This window comes from Equus caballus, chromosome 10 (assembly GCF_041296265.1).
Source record: "Equus caballus isolate H_3958 breed thoroughbred chromosome 10, TB-T2T, whole genome shotgun sequence".
Taxonomy (NCBI): Eukaryota; Metazoa; Chordata; class Mammalia; order Perissodactyla; family Equidae; genus Equus; species Equus caballus.
Window position 1 is genome coordinate 3504759 of NC_091693.1, and position 21150 is coordinate 3525908.

The 21150-nt window shown below is 45.3% G+C and overlaps 1 long non-coding RNA gene across 2 annotated transcripts in view; it reads right to left on the reverse strand.

Annotated features, from left to right (window-relative positions):
• Positions 1–21150, reverse strand: part of LOC138915692 (uncharacterized) — a 170535-nt gene that overhangs the window by 55401 nt on the left and 93984 nt on the right. Inside the window, exon 5 of one of the 2 annotated variants that reach the window (XR_011421806.1) lies at positions 4793–4952. The exons of the other annotated variant lie outside the window; for it this stretch is intronic. This is a non-coding gene — a long non-coding RNA (uncharacterized lncRNA). The remainder of the gene's footprint in view (positions 1–4792; positions 4953–21150) is intronic. 2 annotated transcript variants of the gene reach the window in all.

The following is a 21150-nucleotide window of genomic DNA, read 5'->3' on the forward strand; positions in this document are numbered from 1 at the left end:
ACTTGTAGCCTGCACGTCCGCTCGGCCGGCACTGGCGTGGCTTCCCCTCCAGGCCGGGCTGCCCACAGGCAGGGACTCAGCATCCTCCTGCTCTGCTCCTCACCCCAGGTCCCTGGGGCTCAGTCCCTCACTTTTGCTGTCAGCCCTCAGTGACCCCTCCTCTGAGCTCTGAGCTCCTGCCAACAAACCCCAGACAAGGCGCCCGGCTTCCCCCCGGGCAGCGCCCACCTCTCACACAGCGCCCATGAGAAAAGGTCAGCTTCGGCTGGGCTGTCCTCGCTCCGCCTCGGGGGACCTGGAAAACAAGACTGGAATCTGCGGGTCCCTCAGCTGGGGTCTCAGCTCTTCTGAAGCCCACGTGGCCTGATGTGTCACCAAGCCGAATGTGACTCTAGGCATGGGCAGAGATGCAGCATTCTGTTCCAGCCCCAGAGTGACAGCAGCCCCTGCTGGACTCCGGGTCGCTCTCTAAGGCAGAGCCTCCCCGGCAGGCCTGCAAGGGGATTGTGGCTTTTTTCTAGTTTTACCTTGCTCAGCCCACCGACTTTGGACCCTGCCTCCCGGGTACAGTGACAATGTGCCATATTGTTCTGTCCTGCGGTGTCCACTTGCCCCTCCTGCCTGTCCCTGGGAAGACTCTCAGAGCCCGGATGCCACATCTCTTCCTCAAGGCCTCCCTTCCCCTTCCGCAGGCCAACAGTGGAAGACCCACTGTCCCAGACGGCAGCACAGCCCGGCACCAAACAGCCGGAGGGCCCCGCCGCCACGGCCATCATCGGCCTGTGACGGGAGGCGCCATTTCAAAGGGACAGAAGCAGATGCCCACCATCCGCTGAGGCGCAGTCCTGTGTGCTCGTCACATCAGAACCACCCTCGGCCCCTTGCCTTCTCCCCGAATGGCGCCAAAACCACAGTTTCAGTCACCAGGCGCTCTCGACGGGCACAGGCTCTGGCCAGGCTCTGTCTCTGGCTGGTTCTGTCAAGCGAATCAATCACCCTCTCTTCACCTGGAAAATGCCAAGGAGACTGATCCAGGCTGGTGGGCCTCCTCCAGTCCTGAAGGGACACAGACGGCGGGGACAGGAGGACAAGCCTCCATCCTGCATGGAGCCAGGCCTAGCGCCCACAGAACTAGAAGCTAACAGATCACCTCCAGCAGCTTGTGATAACCCGCAGCCACTGCCCCTCACCGAGGCCGCACCAACTCTCAGACCCTCCACCCCAACAAGCCCTTCCCGCTGGAGGATCTCTCCCTGGGACGTAGCTCTCAGCACCCAAGGTGAGACAGGAGCAGACTTTCACTCCACCCCAGCGGTTTGCGACACGACGCTGCCATCTCTCAACTTCCTCCACCAACAGGGTGTGGCTGTCCGCTGGCCTCCACTGCAGCTCGCCGGCCTCAACGTGGACCCCCAACAAAGTAAATGGGTCAGGGAGGCCGCACAGTGGTCATTCCACTTGTCCCCTCGCTTCCTACCACGCGTGACTCACACTGTCCCTTTCAGGACGTGAGGCATCTCACTGAATCCACACAGTCTCCGCAGGGTGGTGGCGCAGGGGCGAGGGGACAGCGGGCACAGTGACCCGTATCCTCCTATTTGCCGAGGCCCTTGCTGGAGATGGCCTGAGTGGGGGGAGGAGGAATTGTGGGGAACAGTGACCCTGTCTCAGGTAAGCTTCTGATTTACTATTCATTGTGCTTCCTAACAAATAATTTTTATATAATAATCCCACCAGTAAGCACCAAACCTCCTTCTTGGGAATGCAATTAAGGGAAAAATTAGCAAGAAATTGTTTTCAGCACTTAACCCAGCTCTAAATTTATGGTTGATGAAATTTATTGTTTCAGGGGCCTGAAAAATGGCAATTAATTTTATCCCATTTTCTGTCACTCACCCTCAAAACTGAAAGGTAAGTAGAGAACTGTTCACAGTCTCGGGTTTTCCTGCTTGTGACCAACTCAAAACGAAGCCCCTCCAGCGGCCACCCCTGACGGCTCCTGGACCTGAGACACCGAGCAGAGCCGCTCCTCCCGGGCCGGCGGCTGCGCCCCCGGAGCGGCTGGGCGGCGGGGGATGTGCCGTCCCGGGGGGGGGTGTAAATGAGAACGCACTAAGTTAGATTCTGACGGCCAGTGCTCGATGGATCGGTTTGCCCTATAAATAAGCACTGAGCACCTCCATTTTATTGAACTCATTTTCCAGGCAAGCCAAGACCACAAGATTCTTCGGCACATTTTCTCTTTACACCCTCTAGTAGTGCTGCCAGTGTCAACTGCGACAGATTTATAGCCCATTCATTCATGGGAACAAAAACCCTGCCATGGCTGGTCATGGGACACGCAATAGCAGTTAGTTCAAAAGATAACAGGTGTAATACCTCACCTCTCCATTCAGCACTACAGAGCCGGCTCTGCTCCGCAGGGAATAAATGCTTCTCGTCTCTGCTTTGAGTCATAATCCAGAAATGACTTTGGTCCGTCTCACCCCGGCCCCGCCTCTCGGGGAGCCGCTCCCCCCGCCCCCCACCCTGGCCTGAACTCCGGCCCCTCTCTGTCTGGCAAAAGGGCAGCAGGGGGCTGAAGGCAGCCCCTGTGTGTCCAAGGAGAAAACCCAGCCTCTTCCTTCCAGGCCACCCAACGTGGGCTGTGGTGGATCTGCTGAGCTTCTGCAGCTGGAGCTCTCCTTTCGGCCAAGATGAGCAGCCTGCCTTCCCGTCTACGCGGGCACATGCATTCAGGCCGGTCTGGCGGCTGACCCCGCGCGGCCGCTGCGTCACGCGTACCTCAGAGCATCCTCTCGCAGGCGGGAAACGAGCCTGACTCAGGGCCCGCACTTCCTTAGCAGGCCTGCAGCCCCCAGCCGTGCTCCTGAGTGAGCCTGGGAGGCCGATGGAGGAGCAGAGGCTGACCTTGCCCTTGCCAACGGGTCAAAACCAGTTGAGCCCCGTCCCCACTGGAGGAGGAAGCTGGTGGGACTAGTTCATCGCTGTCCCCAGAGCCCGGACCGCGCCAGGCACAAGGCAAGCACACGGCAAACGTGTGTTGAAGAAGCCGATGGATTAAAAAAACAAACAGCCTGGGAAGGAATGGAGGATCCAGTCCCAACCCTCCTGTGACAGAGAAGCAGTGTGAAGCTGGGGGCAGGGACAGGTTTGGACAAAGAGCAGCATGGTGCTTAGCGTCCTGCCGCATTTTGAAGTCAGCCTCAACCACTTACAAGCCTCGGTTTACTCATCCATAAAAATGGGGGTATTAGGGGCAGGCCCGGAGGAGTGGTTAGGTTCCTGCATTCTGCTTCAGCAGCTGGAGTTCACAGGTTCGGATCCCAGGTGGGTACATATTGCTGCTCATCAGGCCATGCTGTGGCAGCATCCCACATAGAAGAACTAGAAGGACTTACAACTAGGATATACAACTATGCACTGGGGCTTTGGGGATTAAAAAAAAGGAAGATAGGCAACAGATGTTAGCTCAGGGCCAATCTTCCTCACCAAAAAAAAAAAAAAAACCTTAAAAAAATTGTATTAACTCTGGTTAACTAAGAGTATTGTTGCTAGAATTAAATGATATATATAAATATATTAAATGATATATATAAGCATTATATATAAGTATTATATAATACTATATAACATAGTATTATATATGCTTGTATGAGTATATATATGTATATATAACAATATAAGTATTATATATTATATATAAATATCACATAATATGAAAATACATTTATATAATGAATATTTGGTAAAAGTGTGTTATATGTACATATATATACTAGTGTGTTATATATATATAAGCTTAGTACACTGCTAACCAAATAGTATGCGTTATCAAATAAATTAATTAGTTTAGTTGGAGAAACAAGAGATTCACCCAAGAAGACTTAAGAAAGATCAGTAGAAGGTAAGACCATTGAGGACCAGCGGAGGCTTCAGGGTAAATGCCGTCAGTGTTTGAAACCCTCCAACGGGATGCGGTCACCTGCCTCCACCCCATCCGTCCACCCCTGTGGCCTCTGCTCTTTGAAGATGTGTTATTGTTGCTGTTATTCTGAAAAACACCAATGAAAAAGGCTGATAAGGCAGGAATGTCACAGCCTTCCTCTGGGAGCCTCCCCCTCGAGCCTGGGGGTCACCTCCTCCGGGGCCAGGCGGGAGACTGGGCTTGAAGACAGAGCAGGTCCAGGGCAGGCAGAGGAGTGGGAAGTTGAGAGCCTGCAGGCTGTAGAAGGTGCCAGAGAGAAACCAAGGTTAATCTCAGAATGAAAACGCAAAATTCGGGGGCAGGGGAGGCTGTGAAATGCGTGGAGAACGGCCCTGGGCATCAGTTGCTGTGAGTACATTCTTTGCTAATCAATCAGCTTTTATTGTGACAGCTCTAGCTCAGCTCATAACGCAGGAAAGCAGCTTCGGCAGCGGTTTAAAATGTTTCCAGGTTAATAATCCCTGCTAATTGAAAGCAGCTCAGACCCCGGGTAAGTGGGGGGGTGGGGGCACACCAGCAGGTTTATGGCAACAGAGCTGTTCCTGTGGGGAAGAAAATAACCTCCGATGCTGGAGGGGAAGCCTGCTTCCCGCCCCCCAAACTGCTAATTCCTGCTCCTGTCTGCCTTGGCTGGAACCTTTTCTTCTTACGTTTTGCACGTGGAGTGTTATAGCAGCAGAATTGCTGTGAAACCTGTTTTTATCTGGGGAAAATTAACCACCCCCTGCTGCAAAAACTGGATTTTTTTAATCTTCAACAGGGAATTACATTCATTTTTATAATTGTTCTTTCCTTTCAAATCACCTAATATGACGGATGCCGGGCGACGTTATAGTTCATCTGCTGAAGAGTGTCTTTACGAGTTGAGGCTTCTGCGCTGTAATGGAGAAATTGCCTGATTTAAGTAAATCATGTCACCTTCACACTTGCAATCATATTCGTTGCAGACGTCTGCGGACTTAACCTGCAGAGCAAAAACAAAACCACGTTTACATTTCCAGGCTGAGATATTTGGTTCAAATGATGTACAAATAGGTCATGATGCCAAGTAATTTTAGCACACGGCAAAGGTACGATTTAAGTGTACTTTTGACAGTTTTTACACATACGTAATTATTCAGTATTGTAATTTAAACAGGTGAAAGACAGATTTTAGCACAAAAGCCTCCGATTCCTCAGCCCCAGTGTCTGACTTCCCAGGCAGAGCTACGATCGAGGACGTGGAGACGACAGAGGGTCATTCTCTGGGCTCGTCCCCTCCTTGGGGTCCACACAAACCTGTTGTAGAGGGTGGATTCAGGCACCCAGATCTCAGTGCCTCCTCCTGCTCTCTGAGACACCAATTGTTCCTAATATATAGAAGGACTCAGTACACGTTTGTTGAGTGAATGAATTAAAATGGCCAAAATTTGGAAAAAGCGAAAATTGACAAATGTGAAAGCATAGAGAAGGTTTTCTCCAAATGAAGGGAATTAAACAGCACGGGAAGCAGACACGCCCATCAGTGAGAGTGCAGAACTTGGTCCTTCTTAAACCGGATTCTACTTGGCAAACATTTATTCAACTTGTTTTGGGCGGCAGCTAGGGAGAGGGGTTCCCCTCATTTTCCCTCTGCTCCTTCCTGATGCCACGAGGGCTCTGAGTACTAGAGACAGTGAGTTTCTCAAGCGTGCTTCTCGTGACTGCCAGAAACCCAGAAGAGGATGGAGAGCTCACTGGGCAGCAGAGTTTACTTCCTTTAGTAACAAAATTTAAAAGTTACATATAAACTTAATTGGTAAAATTTTAAGTATTACATGAATAAACTATACCTTTATGTTTAGCTGAATTTGGCCATAAATTAAAGCAGTCCATGTATAAACCACCATAAAATTATGAGGTATTATAAGTGTTCTATAACTCTAAACAATGAGACTTTAGATTTATAGTCAGTGCCTTTATAATTTTATATATACTTCATCCTCAAAATTCTATCTACCACCACCATTATCCAAGAAAATTCGGGGGAGTTTTGTTGTATATTTTTCTTTTAACTTAAAACATTCGGAATATTGACATTTTATCCTCAGTCAAGGTCACTGCTTAGAGACCTAGATTTCTTTCCTGGCGAAACAGGTTTATTTCTCAGGAAAAGGGCGCTGGCGCTGCATCATGTGGTAGCAGTTAGAGCTCTGCCTTCGATCACGGTGAGGCGGGCGGGCTGAGCCCAGATCAGAGAGGTCCCCACACTGGACGCTCCTTTGTGTTCAGGGTAGAGTCAGGGGAACAGAGAAGCAGGGTCCAGTTCCAGCTCAGAGCCAGACCTCCCAGACCCAAGCAGTCCCTTGGAATCCCTCCGTTCCATTCAGGCTGGGGAAAGATGCTCCAGACAGTAAGTACCCATCATGGCGGCAGGATTAAGAAGAGCGCCCATTTCCATAATGATAAACATGCATGTCCACACACACACCCTGGGATTCATGTGACCACAAGCCCCTTCTCAGATCATCACAGCCACCCAGAGAACATACTGCATGTGACGTGGGCACATCACGAGACACACGCTTGTTTAATCTTCTGGTTCCAGAGTTTTTAAAGAGTTGCCCATTTGAATTCACCCTGAAATTGCATGAAGAAGGAGAGCTCGGCTGGGGCAGGGAAAAATCTTTTGGTGCTAGAAAGCAACAAAGGGCTCAAGGAATGGGGGCACATTGAAATGTCCCAGAGTCAGCTTGAAGGAGCTCCCAGTGGCCAAACCTGGGACAATTTAAGTAAGAAAATAAATAATAGTAATAGATTGTAACCCTTACAATAAAACATACATCCCTAAGTCCATGCTGATATACATAACTCATTGAGTAAATAAATAAACGGGGGAGAAGGGACAACTCTTCCTTACTATGGAATTTCAATTAACAGATATGGAAGAAATGATGGAAATAGAAAGTCACCATTAGTCAAACTCCACAGTAATAACTGTTGCAGGCAAGTATTGGCGATAGATGCTAAAATTAGTGGGCAAAAGTGTGATAAGAAACAGGATATCTGCACAGTCTCGAAGCATCTCCCCACAAGAATTAATTATAATGGGAAAAGCAGTAACCATTCAACAGAGAACCAAGAAGACAGCACCTTAACCAAGAGATCAAACTTGAGGTCCCTCGTAGCACATGGGCATCATTTACCAGCGGAGATGATACACTGAGATACACTAAAAGTCAAATCTTTTTCCTTTAAAAAACTCTGCTACTTCTAAGACGCAATAGGGACAATATGACTGCTTGAGTAACAACATAACTTACAAATTGCAAAAAGAAAAACTTTTGGTGCCATAATTTTATATAATACAGCAAGTAATAATTTATTAACGTGGACATTTTGATTGATGATAAGATTTTTCTGGCTCTCTTTTCTGCAAATTTCTGCAAATTCATTTCTTAAACTATCGAAATTGATACTTTTAGCAACTCCATCTCCAACTGATAGAATGGGAAGTGATGTCAATCAGCCTTGGCAAGTGCAAGATCGCAAACAATATTTGCTCATTCTTACTTTGAGAATGATCTTTCTGCTCATGCAACTGTTACTGGGGATCTGAAGAGTTTTTTACAGACTCCGACGGCATTGGAATAAATTTCTGATAATTATTTCAAAATACAAATTTTAGTACTTGGAGAGCTGGTGATTTCCATGGAACAATTTTTCTAAAAAGATTTAACTCTCCCCAAGAACCAGTTTGTGTAAGTCTGAATTTTCAATGCAAATTTCCACAATGGTATTTTAATGTTTCCCCTGACATTTCCTGCAACTTGTGGAGGTCATACAAGAGACATCATTTGAATATAATTCAAAATGCCTGTTTATGCATTCCATCAATCACTGTATCTTCAATTACCAGGAAAAATTAATTTTAAAATTGTCTCACTCATTAGTAATTGGTTCTTCTCTAGCTTCCTATGAAAATACTGTTCTTTTCCACCCAATGGGACGATTTTTATATCTACACTTGTGGATATTGGCTTTGCAATATGGTAGCAGTTCACAAAAACAGAGATTCTGCAGAATTTGAAGATTCTAATAACTCCCTGATATGCTTCACTGCAATGTCCACACGTATGCTTTTATTTTGTAGTAATTTACTGACAAAAGTTGACTGCTGGGGCATCAGCCGTTCTCATCCTGGCACTCAGGTCAAAGAGTAAATATTTGTGCAGACGCTGCAGGGACAGGCTCCAGGGATGGACAGGTAAGCTGGTCACCTACTGCAGGTCCCTTCACTGTTCCTAGGTCTCGGAGGCCTTCCTGTGACTGCCGCCATCACCACCACCAATCAGAGTCCAGATGCCAGTCCACACTGCTATGCCGCATCTCCCCTGTTCATGTGCTTGCTCCAGCGTCCCAACAGACCTCACTCGCAAAACAGTCCAAAGGTTAAATGATTAAGAATTTCAAAAATTTCAAAATGATTAAGAATGCTTCATATACCCAGCATTCGGTCACAAGCCCATGAAGCCAGCCCCGCACGTAGATTTATATTGTGGAGGGTTTTTCCTCCACAATCACAGTTTCCAAAATACCATGATGGCAAATGTGTTATTCCACTGCTTTTCTCTCCCTCCCCGATGGGTTTGGAGCTCGGCCCCTGTTAGTACACACAGGGCTGCCTGTTCTTTCAAGCTGCAGCACAGCGTTCCGTGGGAGGGCACGGCCTCGTCTGTTTCTCCACTGCCCTGTCAAGGAGCATTTAGGTTGTTCCAGTTTGTCATACTGTATTACAAACAACTCTGCAATCAACATCCTTGCACACTTGTGTTATTGCTTCTCTGGGGTAGATACCAAGAACTGGAAGTGCTAGGGGTTTTTGAAATTAGTAATAAGTACCTTTTATTGAATTGTTCCTGTGTGTCAGGCAGTATGCTTGGGGTTTTACATACACATCTCCTTTAATGCTCGATGAAGCAGGGAGTCCTCTATTTTACAAACGAGAAACCGAAGACTCAAAGAGAGGCTGAGTTACTCAGGACGTACAGCCGGTGAGGACAAATCCAGAAGTTTTACACCAGGTAGTTCAAAGCCAGCACGTGTGCTCCTAACTCCTGTGCTGTTCTGCCCCGGTGTGTATTTATGAAGGAGTTTGCATTTATGAACTGAGAGCCCCATATGTGCCCCTCATGGTATAGCAAGAAGCTTGCTGATGTATCACACGATGACGAAACGGAATGCTTATCCTCACATATCAGAGCGGAGACCGAAGCTCGGTAGCTTGACCAGATCCCACTGCTAACAAACAGCGGTCCAGGACCTGCCCCAGAACCCCTTTGCCCTCCTGAGGGTGCGGGTGTGCTCCCTGGGCCTGGCCACCAAGGCGGGCCTTGGCTCAGACGGCCAATCTGCCCAGCCGCGTGCTGGGCAAGGGGAGTGTGGGCCCTGCAGCAGCTCTCCCAGCCAAGGCTGGCCTGTGGTCCTTTGTCTCCATCATGCACAGTCAGCATTTCTCCACACCTCCTGGGTACCTCTTCTCAAAGCAAAAGGCCCCCCAGTTCCAAGGAACCCCTCACCTCCGGGACAGGGCAGGAAGGTGAAATTTCATCTTTGCCACTTCTCACCGCCCGAGTTGAGATTAGGGTGGATGTGGCCCCGAAGGGTGCGGGGTGCTTTGGGGATTGGTCTGGGAGGGTCGTCTTTCTATGCTCCAAAACAAGCCAAACTTCATGCTTTCACCTCGGTACCCCGAACCCCAGAGTTCTCCAAATTTGAACTTCAGACACAAATAGGAGTGAAGAGAACAAAAGAGAATGCTTTGGGCTGAGTCAGTTTGACCCTGATCCACACAAGGCGGTAATCTGGGCATGACAAATTGGTGGCCAGGTAGGGGAGCTGGTGGCATCTAATTCTCTGTACAGAGCTGCCCTCAGTCCCAGGGAATTCTCTGCTGCAGTCTTTAAACTTAGTTTCTCTCTTACGTATTAGGAAGCACTGCAAGCACACACTCGTTCTCGAGGGCCGAGACCATTAAACATCTCTCACCCTCGGCCATCACAGCTAATAGAGAAGGAGGACACTACTCCCATTAACTTGGTGCTGCCACAACCAACAGAAACAGACACTCTTCAACACAGAGGTGAAACCCCCTGCCTGGGGGCCTCTTGCTGTGGCTCATGGATGCTCATTTGGCAAAGGAAAACCACAGTAAATCTAATCTTTTCCCTCCTCCCTTTGACTGGGCTTGAAAGATTCAAACAGGAGCTCCTACACCCTCTCTCAGAACCCCCCACTAGATAACCCTCTGACCTCTCCTGTGTGGGAGAGAAATCATGAGACACATGGAAATATTTAGCCATTCAAGATACAGACATACATCTGAGCAATTAGAGCAGACGTCACATTATAGGGCAGAGTTAGTGCAAGAAACAGGAGAAAAATGTACAAACGCTCGAGGTGTGCCTCCAAGAGAACATTTCATCCATGAAACTGTGGGACGCAGTACGAAAAGGGAAAAGCTGAAAAGATGGCTTTTGGGGTGAGAAATATGATTGACAAATTTTTAAACAGAGAATTAGAAAACCAGCTCAAGAGATATTACCACGACTCAAAATGAGTCAATAAATAAAAAATGAGAAAGAAATAAAGAAAAAGAGGATTCTTACATTGGATATAAAAGTAGTTCAAAGGGAAAGAATAAAACAGTGGAGAAACAACAATTAAAAGGAAAACATCTTCCTTGGACGGCATAAGCGTGGAGGTCCTCAAGGAGAAAGGCTCACCGGGACCCTCACCCGGAAAGAACTGCATAGCACACGCTGTAATTTCACAGAAAAAGAAAAAAGCCCTAAAAGGAACAAAGCATAAAATGTAAATGAGTTAAATTTCTCTAGTAAAAGACTTAGTTTGGGTCAAAACCAAAATCTAGCTTTGTGCTATTATAAAGGAATATACCTATAATAAAATGTCCCAGAAAGTTTAAAAATTTCATTCATACATTTATTCACCCCACAAATAAACATGGAGTTCTTTCTACACGCCAAACAGAATGATGGGAAAAGCCTTGCCATGCAAACACAAACAAAAATAAATCAGAGATGATGGTATTAAGATTTAACAAGAGGTTGAAGCAAAATGATCAATTGAAGCAACATTTTCCCTCCATCTCTGCCAGATAGATAGACCAGAAAACAGAGAGGATTTGGCCAACATTATCAATAAATATATATACATACATAACATATAAAATCCTATACCTAAAGATCCAAGATCCAATATGGTATTTGAACAAAATGAATTTGAACGGTATTATTAATAAATTTGAATACATATATAATCTCAAAGCTTATACCCAAAAGTCTAATATGGTAGCCAGTAACCACAGGCACTATTTAAATTCAAGTTTTAACTAGTTAAAATTAAATAAGTGAAAATTCAGTCTCACTAACCATGTTTCATGTGTCTAGTGGACGCATATCGAACAGTGCAGATACATAACATTTCTATCATTGCAAAAAAGTCCTATTGGACAGTGCTGCTACACAGGATGCAGTTTTTAAAATGCTACATAGCATTTACAAAATTTCCCTATAATATAACACGCACAAAAGAAGGATAAACTTTTTAAAAATCTAATTGAGATTAATAATTAAAACTCAAGATCTTAGCGCTAGATATGCACACACACACACACACACATTACCTAGGCATCAGTATTTATTTCTGTGTCTGTAGATGATAGATAGGTAGATAGATAGATAGATAGATAAATGATAGGTAGATAGATAAATATTAAAAATCATGAGCTCCTCGGCCACCCTCCATTCTAATACAGCACAAGAGGGTACATTTCTCATCTCTTCCTTTCCGTATTTCCCCAACAATGAGAAACTCGGCTCCCATTATCCTCAATACATGTATTCGTTTGCTCAAGCCTAGAACTCACAGAAAGCAGGTTCAAAATTCTAACTCATTACCATTGCAGAAAAGGAAGCCAACCAGAAGCACTACCAGCTGGAGATTAGTGTTTTTACAATTTGTTTGTTTGTTTGTTTTAGATAGGGCCCCCTGGAGAAATAACTGAGTCTAGAGCCTGGACAGGGAAAGTACAAGATGAGCCTGAAACACCTTTCTGTGCCAGAAAGTAAAGCAGTATTCAAGGAGTCATGAGGACGAGAATGAGACTGAAAGGATGCCCAACTGCCAAACCCGAGACAATTTGAATATTAAAATATATTTTTATATAATGATAGTAATGGACTATAACCCACTGAATAAACTAAGAGTCCATACTGATATAAATAAATAGATGATTTTTTTTTAAATAAAGGGGATGGGGAGAAGAGAACCCTTACAATGGAATGTCAATTGATAATACAGAATGAATCATGGAGTTAACAAACCATCATGCATACTGAAACTAGTGGGTGAGAATTTGATGAGGAATAGAACACTTACACCCTATGAAAGTATCGCCCCACAAACCACTCATTGTTGCAAAGGGAAAAACAGCAACTTTACAGCAGAGAAACCAGTCAGATGCCACCTGAACCAAGTGACCAAAGGCAACATCACCAACATTGGACAAATCATGCGACTCGTAGTAAGATGCACTGAGAAGGGCGTAGTGTGGCTTGTGTGACATTCCTGCCAAAAGCACGTAACCCTAATCAATCCACGGGGAATCATAAAACAAACCCAAAAGAGAGACACCTGCAAAATAACTGGCCTGTGCTCCTTAAAAATGTCAAGCTCAAGAAACACAATGAAAGGCTGAGTTCCAGGTTAAAGAAAGCTAAAGACACTTGACAACGAAATGCAACGTTTGATCCTGGAGTCATCTGGATCCCGCAAAGGGAAACAAAAAACAGCCATAAAGGACAGTATTGGGACAATTGACAGAATTGGAAGATGGATTGTGGGTTAGATAATAGCACCATATCGATGTTAAATTCCCTGATTTTGTTTACTGTGCTGTGGTCCTATACAAGAATGCCCTCATTCTTAGGAAATAACATTGAAGTATTTAGGGATAAAGGGGAATAATGTTTCCAACCTCTTCTCAAATGATTTAGAAAAAAATCTTAATCTACACACTAATGTATACTAAATATCAGTGTGTGCGTACTAGTTAGTATATATAAAACAGAAGGTAAGTGGGACAGATTGAAACAATTGTTAAAGGATGTGTAGGAATCCCTCAAGCTGTTCTTGTAAGTTTTATGTAAGTTGCAAGTAATAACAAAATAAAAGGTTACCAAAAAATTAAAAACAATCGAAAATTTAATTTTTAAAAAATTCAATTACTAAATAAATTCAAGAATAGTTCCTTAAAACAAACGAATTCCTTTCATGTCTGATTAAGAAAAAAATTCTTGAAGAACAAACAATTGTAAGAATAGAAAAGGAAAATAGTCACTGGTGTGAAAGACGGTGTCATCCTTATAAAAGAATCTGATAGCTCCACGACAAGATTTCTGGTCAGGTATTTTGTAGAATATCCCTCAGTTTCACATCAATAGTTTTTAAAATCTCAATAAGATTTATAAATCTCTTGAAAATATATAGATTACCAAAACTGTCAACCAAAGAAATATTGAAAAACCTAAAAAAAGGGGAGCTGGTAATAAACACAGAAGAACTGGAAAAAAAGGTCAAAGAATTGATTCCAAAAACAAGGCCCTGGATTAAAATTTTAAGGACAATTTCTTCCAAACATCAAGATGAGGATGATCCCCATGCCATTAAGTTGTTTCAGAGGAAAGAGAACTTGGAAATTCTCCCAGTTCATTGTTCAAAGCAAAAATAATCTTGACACCAAAACTTGCCAAAGATAGAACAAAAAATAAAAATCTAGGAACCAATCTTATTTGTGAATACAGATGTAAACATCCTAAGTAAAATACTGCAATTCAAATCCAACAAGATGCAGGTTGTCTTGCCAAAATGCAAAGATGCTTCAACATTAGAAACATCTCTTAACTATAATTCATCTCACTGGAAAGTCAAAGAAGAAAAACCAGGTAGTCATCTTGATGGAAGCTGAAAAGGCACGATATGAATTCAGTATCTTCCTGATGAGAACTCAAGAAATTTGGAATAGAAGCATCTGATCTTGAAACGATACAAAATCTCTACTTCAAACCACTGACAATACCACATATGGCACTGGAAAGTTAGTGTCATTACCATCCAAGTGAGCAGTGGAACAAGGGTGCTCATTGTCACCGTTAACAATGTTCTGTCTGTTCCAGGCCATTCAATAAGACAAAGACAAAAAATAAAATTTATGACTCTTGCAAAGATACAGACAAATTTTTCAGTATTTCTCAATGTTTGTTGACTTGGAAAATCCCAAGAGAATCAACCAAAAATAAAATGTTAGAACAACTGAGAGCCTTCAGTCTGGTGGCCAGTAATGGAGTAAATATGTAATAAAAAATGCACTTTCCTATTTATCCATGTGACCAGTAAAAACTAACCATAACGAAGAATGCAAAATAATGTCATCCACAATAGCAACTGAAAATCTGAATACATAGGAATAAACTAAACAATAAATGTAAAGAGTACCTATTAGTAAAACACAAATTTCTGGATAAATGGGGAGACATACCACATTCTGATAGTATTGGAAAGATAGCACTTATTCAATTGATTTATAAATACACTGCAGTTTTAATGAAAATTCTCATAAAATACTTGTAAAAGTTTTGGAAAAAAATGAGAATTATAAGGGATTTATCCTATCAGATATTAAAACAAATTATAGGACTATGGTGTTAAAACAGTGTGGAACTGGCCCAGAAAAGGACAGATGTGAAAGGACGTGAACAAGAAATTTATCCAAAAAGGAATAAAATGATCAATGACAACAGCAAAAGGATGTTTCGCCCATTAGTTACCAAAGAAATGTAAATCAATACAAAATGACACTTTTGGCTTTCGGATGGATAAAGATTGGAAAGGACTATAAAGACAGCGCTGACAAAAAAGTAGGAACTGTGTACTCTCCACACACTTGGAATATAAGGGCAAATTTTTATAACCTTTCACAACAGCAATTTGCAAACGTAAGAAAAACTTTAAAATTTAGTGCAAACTTTGACTCAGGAATTTTATATTTAAAGTTAGACGCAATCATCCACTTGACCTCACAGAATACTACGCAACCATTTACAATTGCATCCTTGAAGAATACACTATTCAGTGGAAAGATGCTCACAATATGTTAAGTAAAAAAAGCAGGCGAGGATTGACTTTGCACAGTAGGATCCCGCGTGTCTGAAGGAGCAGGCATCAGGAGAAGACGGTCCCAGTGCAGAGGCAGACGCTCACAAGGATGTGCCCATTTGTTTACCTGCAGCTGTCGTGTCTCTATCATCAGTCACTCCTGTTGCTGAAGATTTCCCCTCCTCAGCTTTATCTCATCCACGACTTGAGGCAGCCTCTGGATGGTATGGGTGTAATTCATTCATTCACTCATTTATCGCGTGAGTGATGCGTGGAAATAATCAAGACCACCCAAACAAGAACAAGGGAAGGCTATTTATTCAGAGCTTGCTACAGCAGGGGAGTCAAAGACCAAAGGCAGGCAGAGGAGTGGGAAAGCTTTGCAGTGCAAAGACAGGAGGGCTTCGGGTGCGCCCTGTGGGCATGGGGGAGCTGTAGGCAGGCTAACTGGGAGCAGGGCATCCTAGGTGATTGGTCAGGGGTGCATATTTGCGTTCCCCAATTGGTCCTAAATCGGAAGCTGAAGCAAAAATTAGGTATATTGTCGGTTATCAATCAAGTCTTGACCATTTGGGACCAAATGTTATAGAGGTTATCGTTTGGCTTCCTGGACTGGTTGTTACAGATAGTAGTTTGATTTCGTGGACTGGTTACCATAGATAATGGGTTGGTTTCCTGGGCGGGATGCTGCAGATTGTAGGTCAGAGTTCAGTTTTCACATATGGCCTGGCTGTTGTCTGCATATTCAGTCTCTCGTGAGCACTGGGAATAATACTGGGTTGACAAAGACACATGAAGTACATCGCATGCCCTTAGAGAGATCAGGGTCTGACAGAAAAGACATTCCACTATTTTCTAATTTCTGGTTATGCCTGTTCTAGTAGGGATGTCTGTCTGGAACTGTGAGAGCGCACTGTACTTAAGATAAAAGCCACACCCCATCACCACAGCCTGCAAGACCCCTCAGGACTTGGCTCTTGCCAACACCTCTGACCTCATGTCTCACTACCTCCAGTCACTCACTGCTCCCCAGGCAGCACTGGCCATCCTGCCAGCGGCAAACCAACTGCCCCAGACGCAGGCAACAAGGGAGTGCGTTGTCTCTGAGCATTTTTATCACCAAGTGCCAGCAATTCTAAACAACGTCTATGAGAAAACGCTCCTCCCTCCACAAATCTTTTGTAGGTCTAGGTTCTAAGCAACTGCCACTGCCACCATTACTTTGGATTTTAATAATATATATGCAAGCTTCAAACAAACACATTTTTATCATTTTAACATTTTAATACACACTGATTTCTACATGGAAGTTAATTCAAATAACTCCCGGTTATATAGAGGTCCCTGAGACACACAGACTCAACTATATGCATTTGTTTGAAGAGTAAGTCTGTAGCAGCTCCGAATTGTTCAAGATCACGTGGACATCGACTCTGACGGCAAGCCCCAGAGAAATACACATCCTGCCTCTAAACAGCTGATTCCAAATAAACAGCGAGAGCCCGGTGATCGCAATGACGGAGAAACAGACGTGTGATCTCAATTCTATCATTCTAAGTGATAATCTGGAAGTTCATTTGTGTTTAAAATTTACAACAGAGTGTGAACTCTTCACATGTTTACATGGTGTGACCTTTTTGTTTCATAAGTGCAAATTTTAGTTCATGCATGATTTATTGAATTCGAATGCGTCTTTAAGATTGAAATTCATTATTTTCTATTGTCAATTGTTTGAAAACTAAAAGAGAATCAAGAGAATAAAATCTTACAGCAGTGGTACAATTTAGTAATTTTATCCTAATGTGAATACAGGTGAGGTTCATCAGTCAGAAAAATATTTGCCAACAGCCCAAACCTGCCTTGAACAATGGACAGTGAACCATCGAGCTTTAAAACTCTTCCTTAAAGATTTATGCCCAGAAATTGTGGACAAGGCCACGCACTGCAGCAAACAAATGCAAGGAAATGGACACTTAAGTAGAAAAAGAATCAAATTTTAAACAAGAATGCCAGGAGAAATGACAAAAGACTCTGCTCTAACATTGCCAGAAGAAATCGAAAGAGCGAAGCTTGAAAGCCTGCACCATCAACACCAAGAGCTGGACGCTCGGCCCTAAAGCAACGTAGCCAATAACGTCCTATTCACTGCGATTCAACTATCTTTCTGATTTTTGTCAAAGAAGAAAAGCTTTGAAAGTTTTTACTGAATAAAATAGAAATTTGTGATGGATATTCTGGTGATGATATTTTAGTGATTTTCAACCTAGGGGAGACATTTGAAATGACATTTGTATAAATCTCTGCCAAAACTATTCTCATGTGTAAGAGTTTTCATAAATATTTGTCTATTGTTTCATGTGAAAGAAACTCTTTGAAATTAAAATTAATACAGAAATGTTCTTCAACCCACCATGGGCAGAGGCAGACTGGGCAAATCTGGCTGGGGTGAATACTGGCCGTGAATAGATGAAAGAGGTGACAAAGCCACCGGCAAACGTGCAGAAGTCAAGGCTTGAAATGAGAAACTGAAATGTTATTATTCACTGCTGCAGCAGACCAGTATGTGGGAATAAGTTTTTCCACATTCATGTAATTTAATAGTATTAGTCTGTTACGTATTTTTCTTTCTGTACTGTAATTTTTTCTGGCATGATTATATATACGAAGTTCAATAAAAGAAAATTTTCTCGCTGTCTACCTTTCCTTTCTATTATTTGTTTCATTTCTGAATTTTTGGTGTGGCGAGGACAGCCAGCGTTGGAAACAACCCTCCGTGTGTGCAGTGCACCAGGCTCGGCTCTGCTCCTGGGCTCCTTCCGACACATCAAGCTCTGGCCCAGCTCTGAGCCTCTGAACCCGCTCTTTTCCCTGCCAGGAGCACTGGCCTTCCAGCTCCTCCAGGGGCTGGCCTCTTCCCAGCTCCAACGCCAGCTCTCAGAGGGCGCCAGGCCCTTTCAGAGGGAGCGTGCTTCCCCCACGCGGGTCTGGCAGGCTCGCATTACCCTGTTTATTTGCTTGTTCGCTGTCTGCGTCCTGCCACCAGCATGGAGCCCCCCGAGGCTGGGGCTGTGCTCCCTGTTTCCCGACTTTCCTCTGCACGCACCTGGCGTGTCGCAGGCCTGCAGGAAATATCCGCGGGGTTGACCCCGAGGAGAAGCGCCTGCCCTGGAGGGACAAGTTTGCGGGGGAGGGGGTGTCCGATCCACCAAGTGCAGGCCCCCAAGGCCGAAACTACAAGCATGAGAGAGTAAACAGGAGCTGGAGCGGGAAGGGGGCTATCAGGGAATTGCAAGTGGACACGTGTCTGTGGAGCACTGTCCCTGTGCCAAAATGGCCCTGAGACGGTCATCCTAACCTAAAGCCAGTTGATGAGAAACTTTGAGGCTTTATGCTCAGGAAAAGAAGGCGCTATTTTAAGCCAGGGAGAGCCAGGATCCGGTGGGCCCTCTGCAAATATCTGTGTGACAGCAGCGGGGAAGGTTGTGGAGGGGCGAGAATGGGGACGGGAAACCGGTCAACGGCTGTCCTCCTAGGATCTTCTGGAAAAGCACAGGGGCTGAGGTGCGGCACAAGCCTGCCCCCTCGAAATTACCTCCACCCTGTCCTCGGCAACTGGGACATCCGCGGGTCCTGAGCTAGTCCGTGAGGGAAACGCAGGGCTGGCGCAGCGAGGACAGGAGCGAGGCTCGCCCCCAGCAGCAGGCGACGCGCAGGCGCGGGCCAGGGGGCTGGAGCCCGGGGCCGGGAGGGCGAAGATGGGCTTTGGGAGGCGTCCTGACCAGGATGCTGGTGGGGAACGGAGACGGCGCCAGCGGAGGGTCCACAGAGGCAGGGCTCCCCACGCTTTCCAGCGGCTCTCCTCACCCCCTGGGGAGCCCGGGCTGCGGGAGGCCACAGGGAGTTCTCTGGGGACTGACACAAATACAGAATTTCCAAGAAAGACCCACTGAAAGATGAGGGGTCACTGATGCTCCTTTATTAAAGTCCACGTTGGAAAGGGAGCCACTGCAAAGGCTGCCCCACTCCGACCCCACAGAACCCATGCCCAGCTGCAGCACACAGGAACACTCGGGCGGGGCGCGGGGGCTGGCGGATGCTCCGGGGAGCCCTCCCCCCACACTGGTGGCCAGCGCTCACCTCTCCCAGACTCAGCCGCTGATGTCGGAACCCTCCTGGGACAGGGAGCAAGGGGCACGCTTTGAATCTTTACATGCCACAAGGAAGAAAATCAATTTCAATGCCCAAAGGAGGGAATTAATGCAGCAGAAGGTCACCAAGCACTACAAGTCGCTGGATTGTTCTGGAGACTTGGACAGGGAATAATGCCTCCACATGAGGTAAGAATGCTCCGAGGTCTGAAGCAAACCCCTCTCCCCAAGAATCATGTGAGAGAGTCCCAGGGGGACAAGACCACACAAAGAAAGAGGTTTCTTTGTGTGTGCGTGACCGTGGCACAATTCCAAATTCCGGCTCCTGCAACTTCAGGCAAGTCACCAACTTCAGCTGCAGAGTTCTGACTCAGATTCAGTCTTGGCGGAACCAGCTAACATTTGAACATTATTGTTACAGTAGCAGCAAAACCCGTGACGATGACCACTGCACTTGACTGTGAGAGACAGACGTCACAGCCCAGCCTCTGGGCTCCAGAGCTCCCTGGTTAAGGCCAGGCTCCCTGAGCACTGATACAGGGGCACCAGGCTTGCACTTCAGATGTGACTTCTAGATCCACTCCCGCGGGGCTGGGAAGACCCCACTGATGCCCAAGTGCCCCGTGCTTCCTTGGGGCAATGCAACAGAGCACGGTCAGGGCAGAGCTCAAAGGAGAGGTCCATTGAACTTGACACTTATAGTCCCATTTCTGGGAGTAGAGACCACGGGCACCTGGAGCCCACCTTCTTGTTCAGGCAGTGCAGAGACGAGCATGGGGTCAGTCGCCTGCAATTAAGGGGAAAAGAGACTTTGGCAGGTTTTTGAGGCAGCCACTCCCCAGACTATTCACATTAAGCGCCCAACACTTTGGAGGATAAGGAGCAGTACCTCGACCTTGTTTCCTGATCTTCAAAGTTAGAGAAATACATGGGGTGGACTGTAGTGGCCTCCGACAGGACTGGGGCCATGAAAAGCAATGAAGCTTCTGCACTGAGGACACCTTAGAAAGGGGAGTCTGGGCAGGTGACCTGGCCCACCCCAGGAGCACAGTGTGGGTGGAACATGTTCTCCATGACTCTTCTCTAATGACTCTTCTTCTAATGACGTTTCCCACCAGGGCTTCTGAGAGGTGACATCTGTGGACCACTGTTCCTCCCAATAGAAGTCCTAGCTGTGACCAGAATGACCTAGAGGGAGCTGTGGAGGGATGGAGTGGGGAGCAAGGCTGAGCAGGAGCCAGCACCCTGCTCAGCAGCTGCCGGGCAGCCACACCCGAACACTGTCCTCAGTCTGAAGAGAATTAAAATAAAATCAAAACTGGTGGAATGACACCAAAAGCACAATCCATGAAAGAAAAGAAGATAAATTGGACTTCATCAAAATTGAAAACTTCTGCTCTTTTGCAGAGTTTAAGAGAATGAAAAGACGAGCCACAGATTGGAAGAAAATATTTGCAAATCACATACCCAAAAAAAGATTTAAACCCCGATTATATTAAAAACTCTCAGGAATAGGAAAACAAATAAGCCAATAAAAAATGTGCAAAACTTTCAGCAGACGCTTAACCAAAGTAGATAGACAAATAGCAAATAAGCACACAGAAAATGTGCTTAGCATCATTAGCCATTAGGAAAATGAAAATTAAAACCACAATGAGATCCTCAGCAAGACACTGGGGTTTGGGGAGTTTTTCTGTTGTTGGGTTTTGGTTTTTTTGGGTTTTTTTGGTTGATGACATCCAGATATGTCTGCTTTATATCTCACGAGGTGATTGCATTTCAGGCTGATGACATCAAGTGACAGCCTCACTACCAATTAAT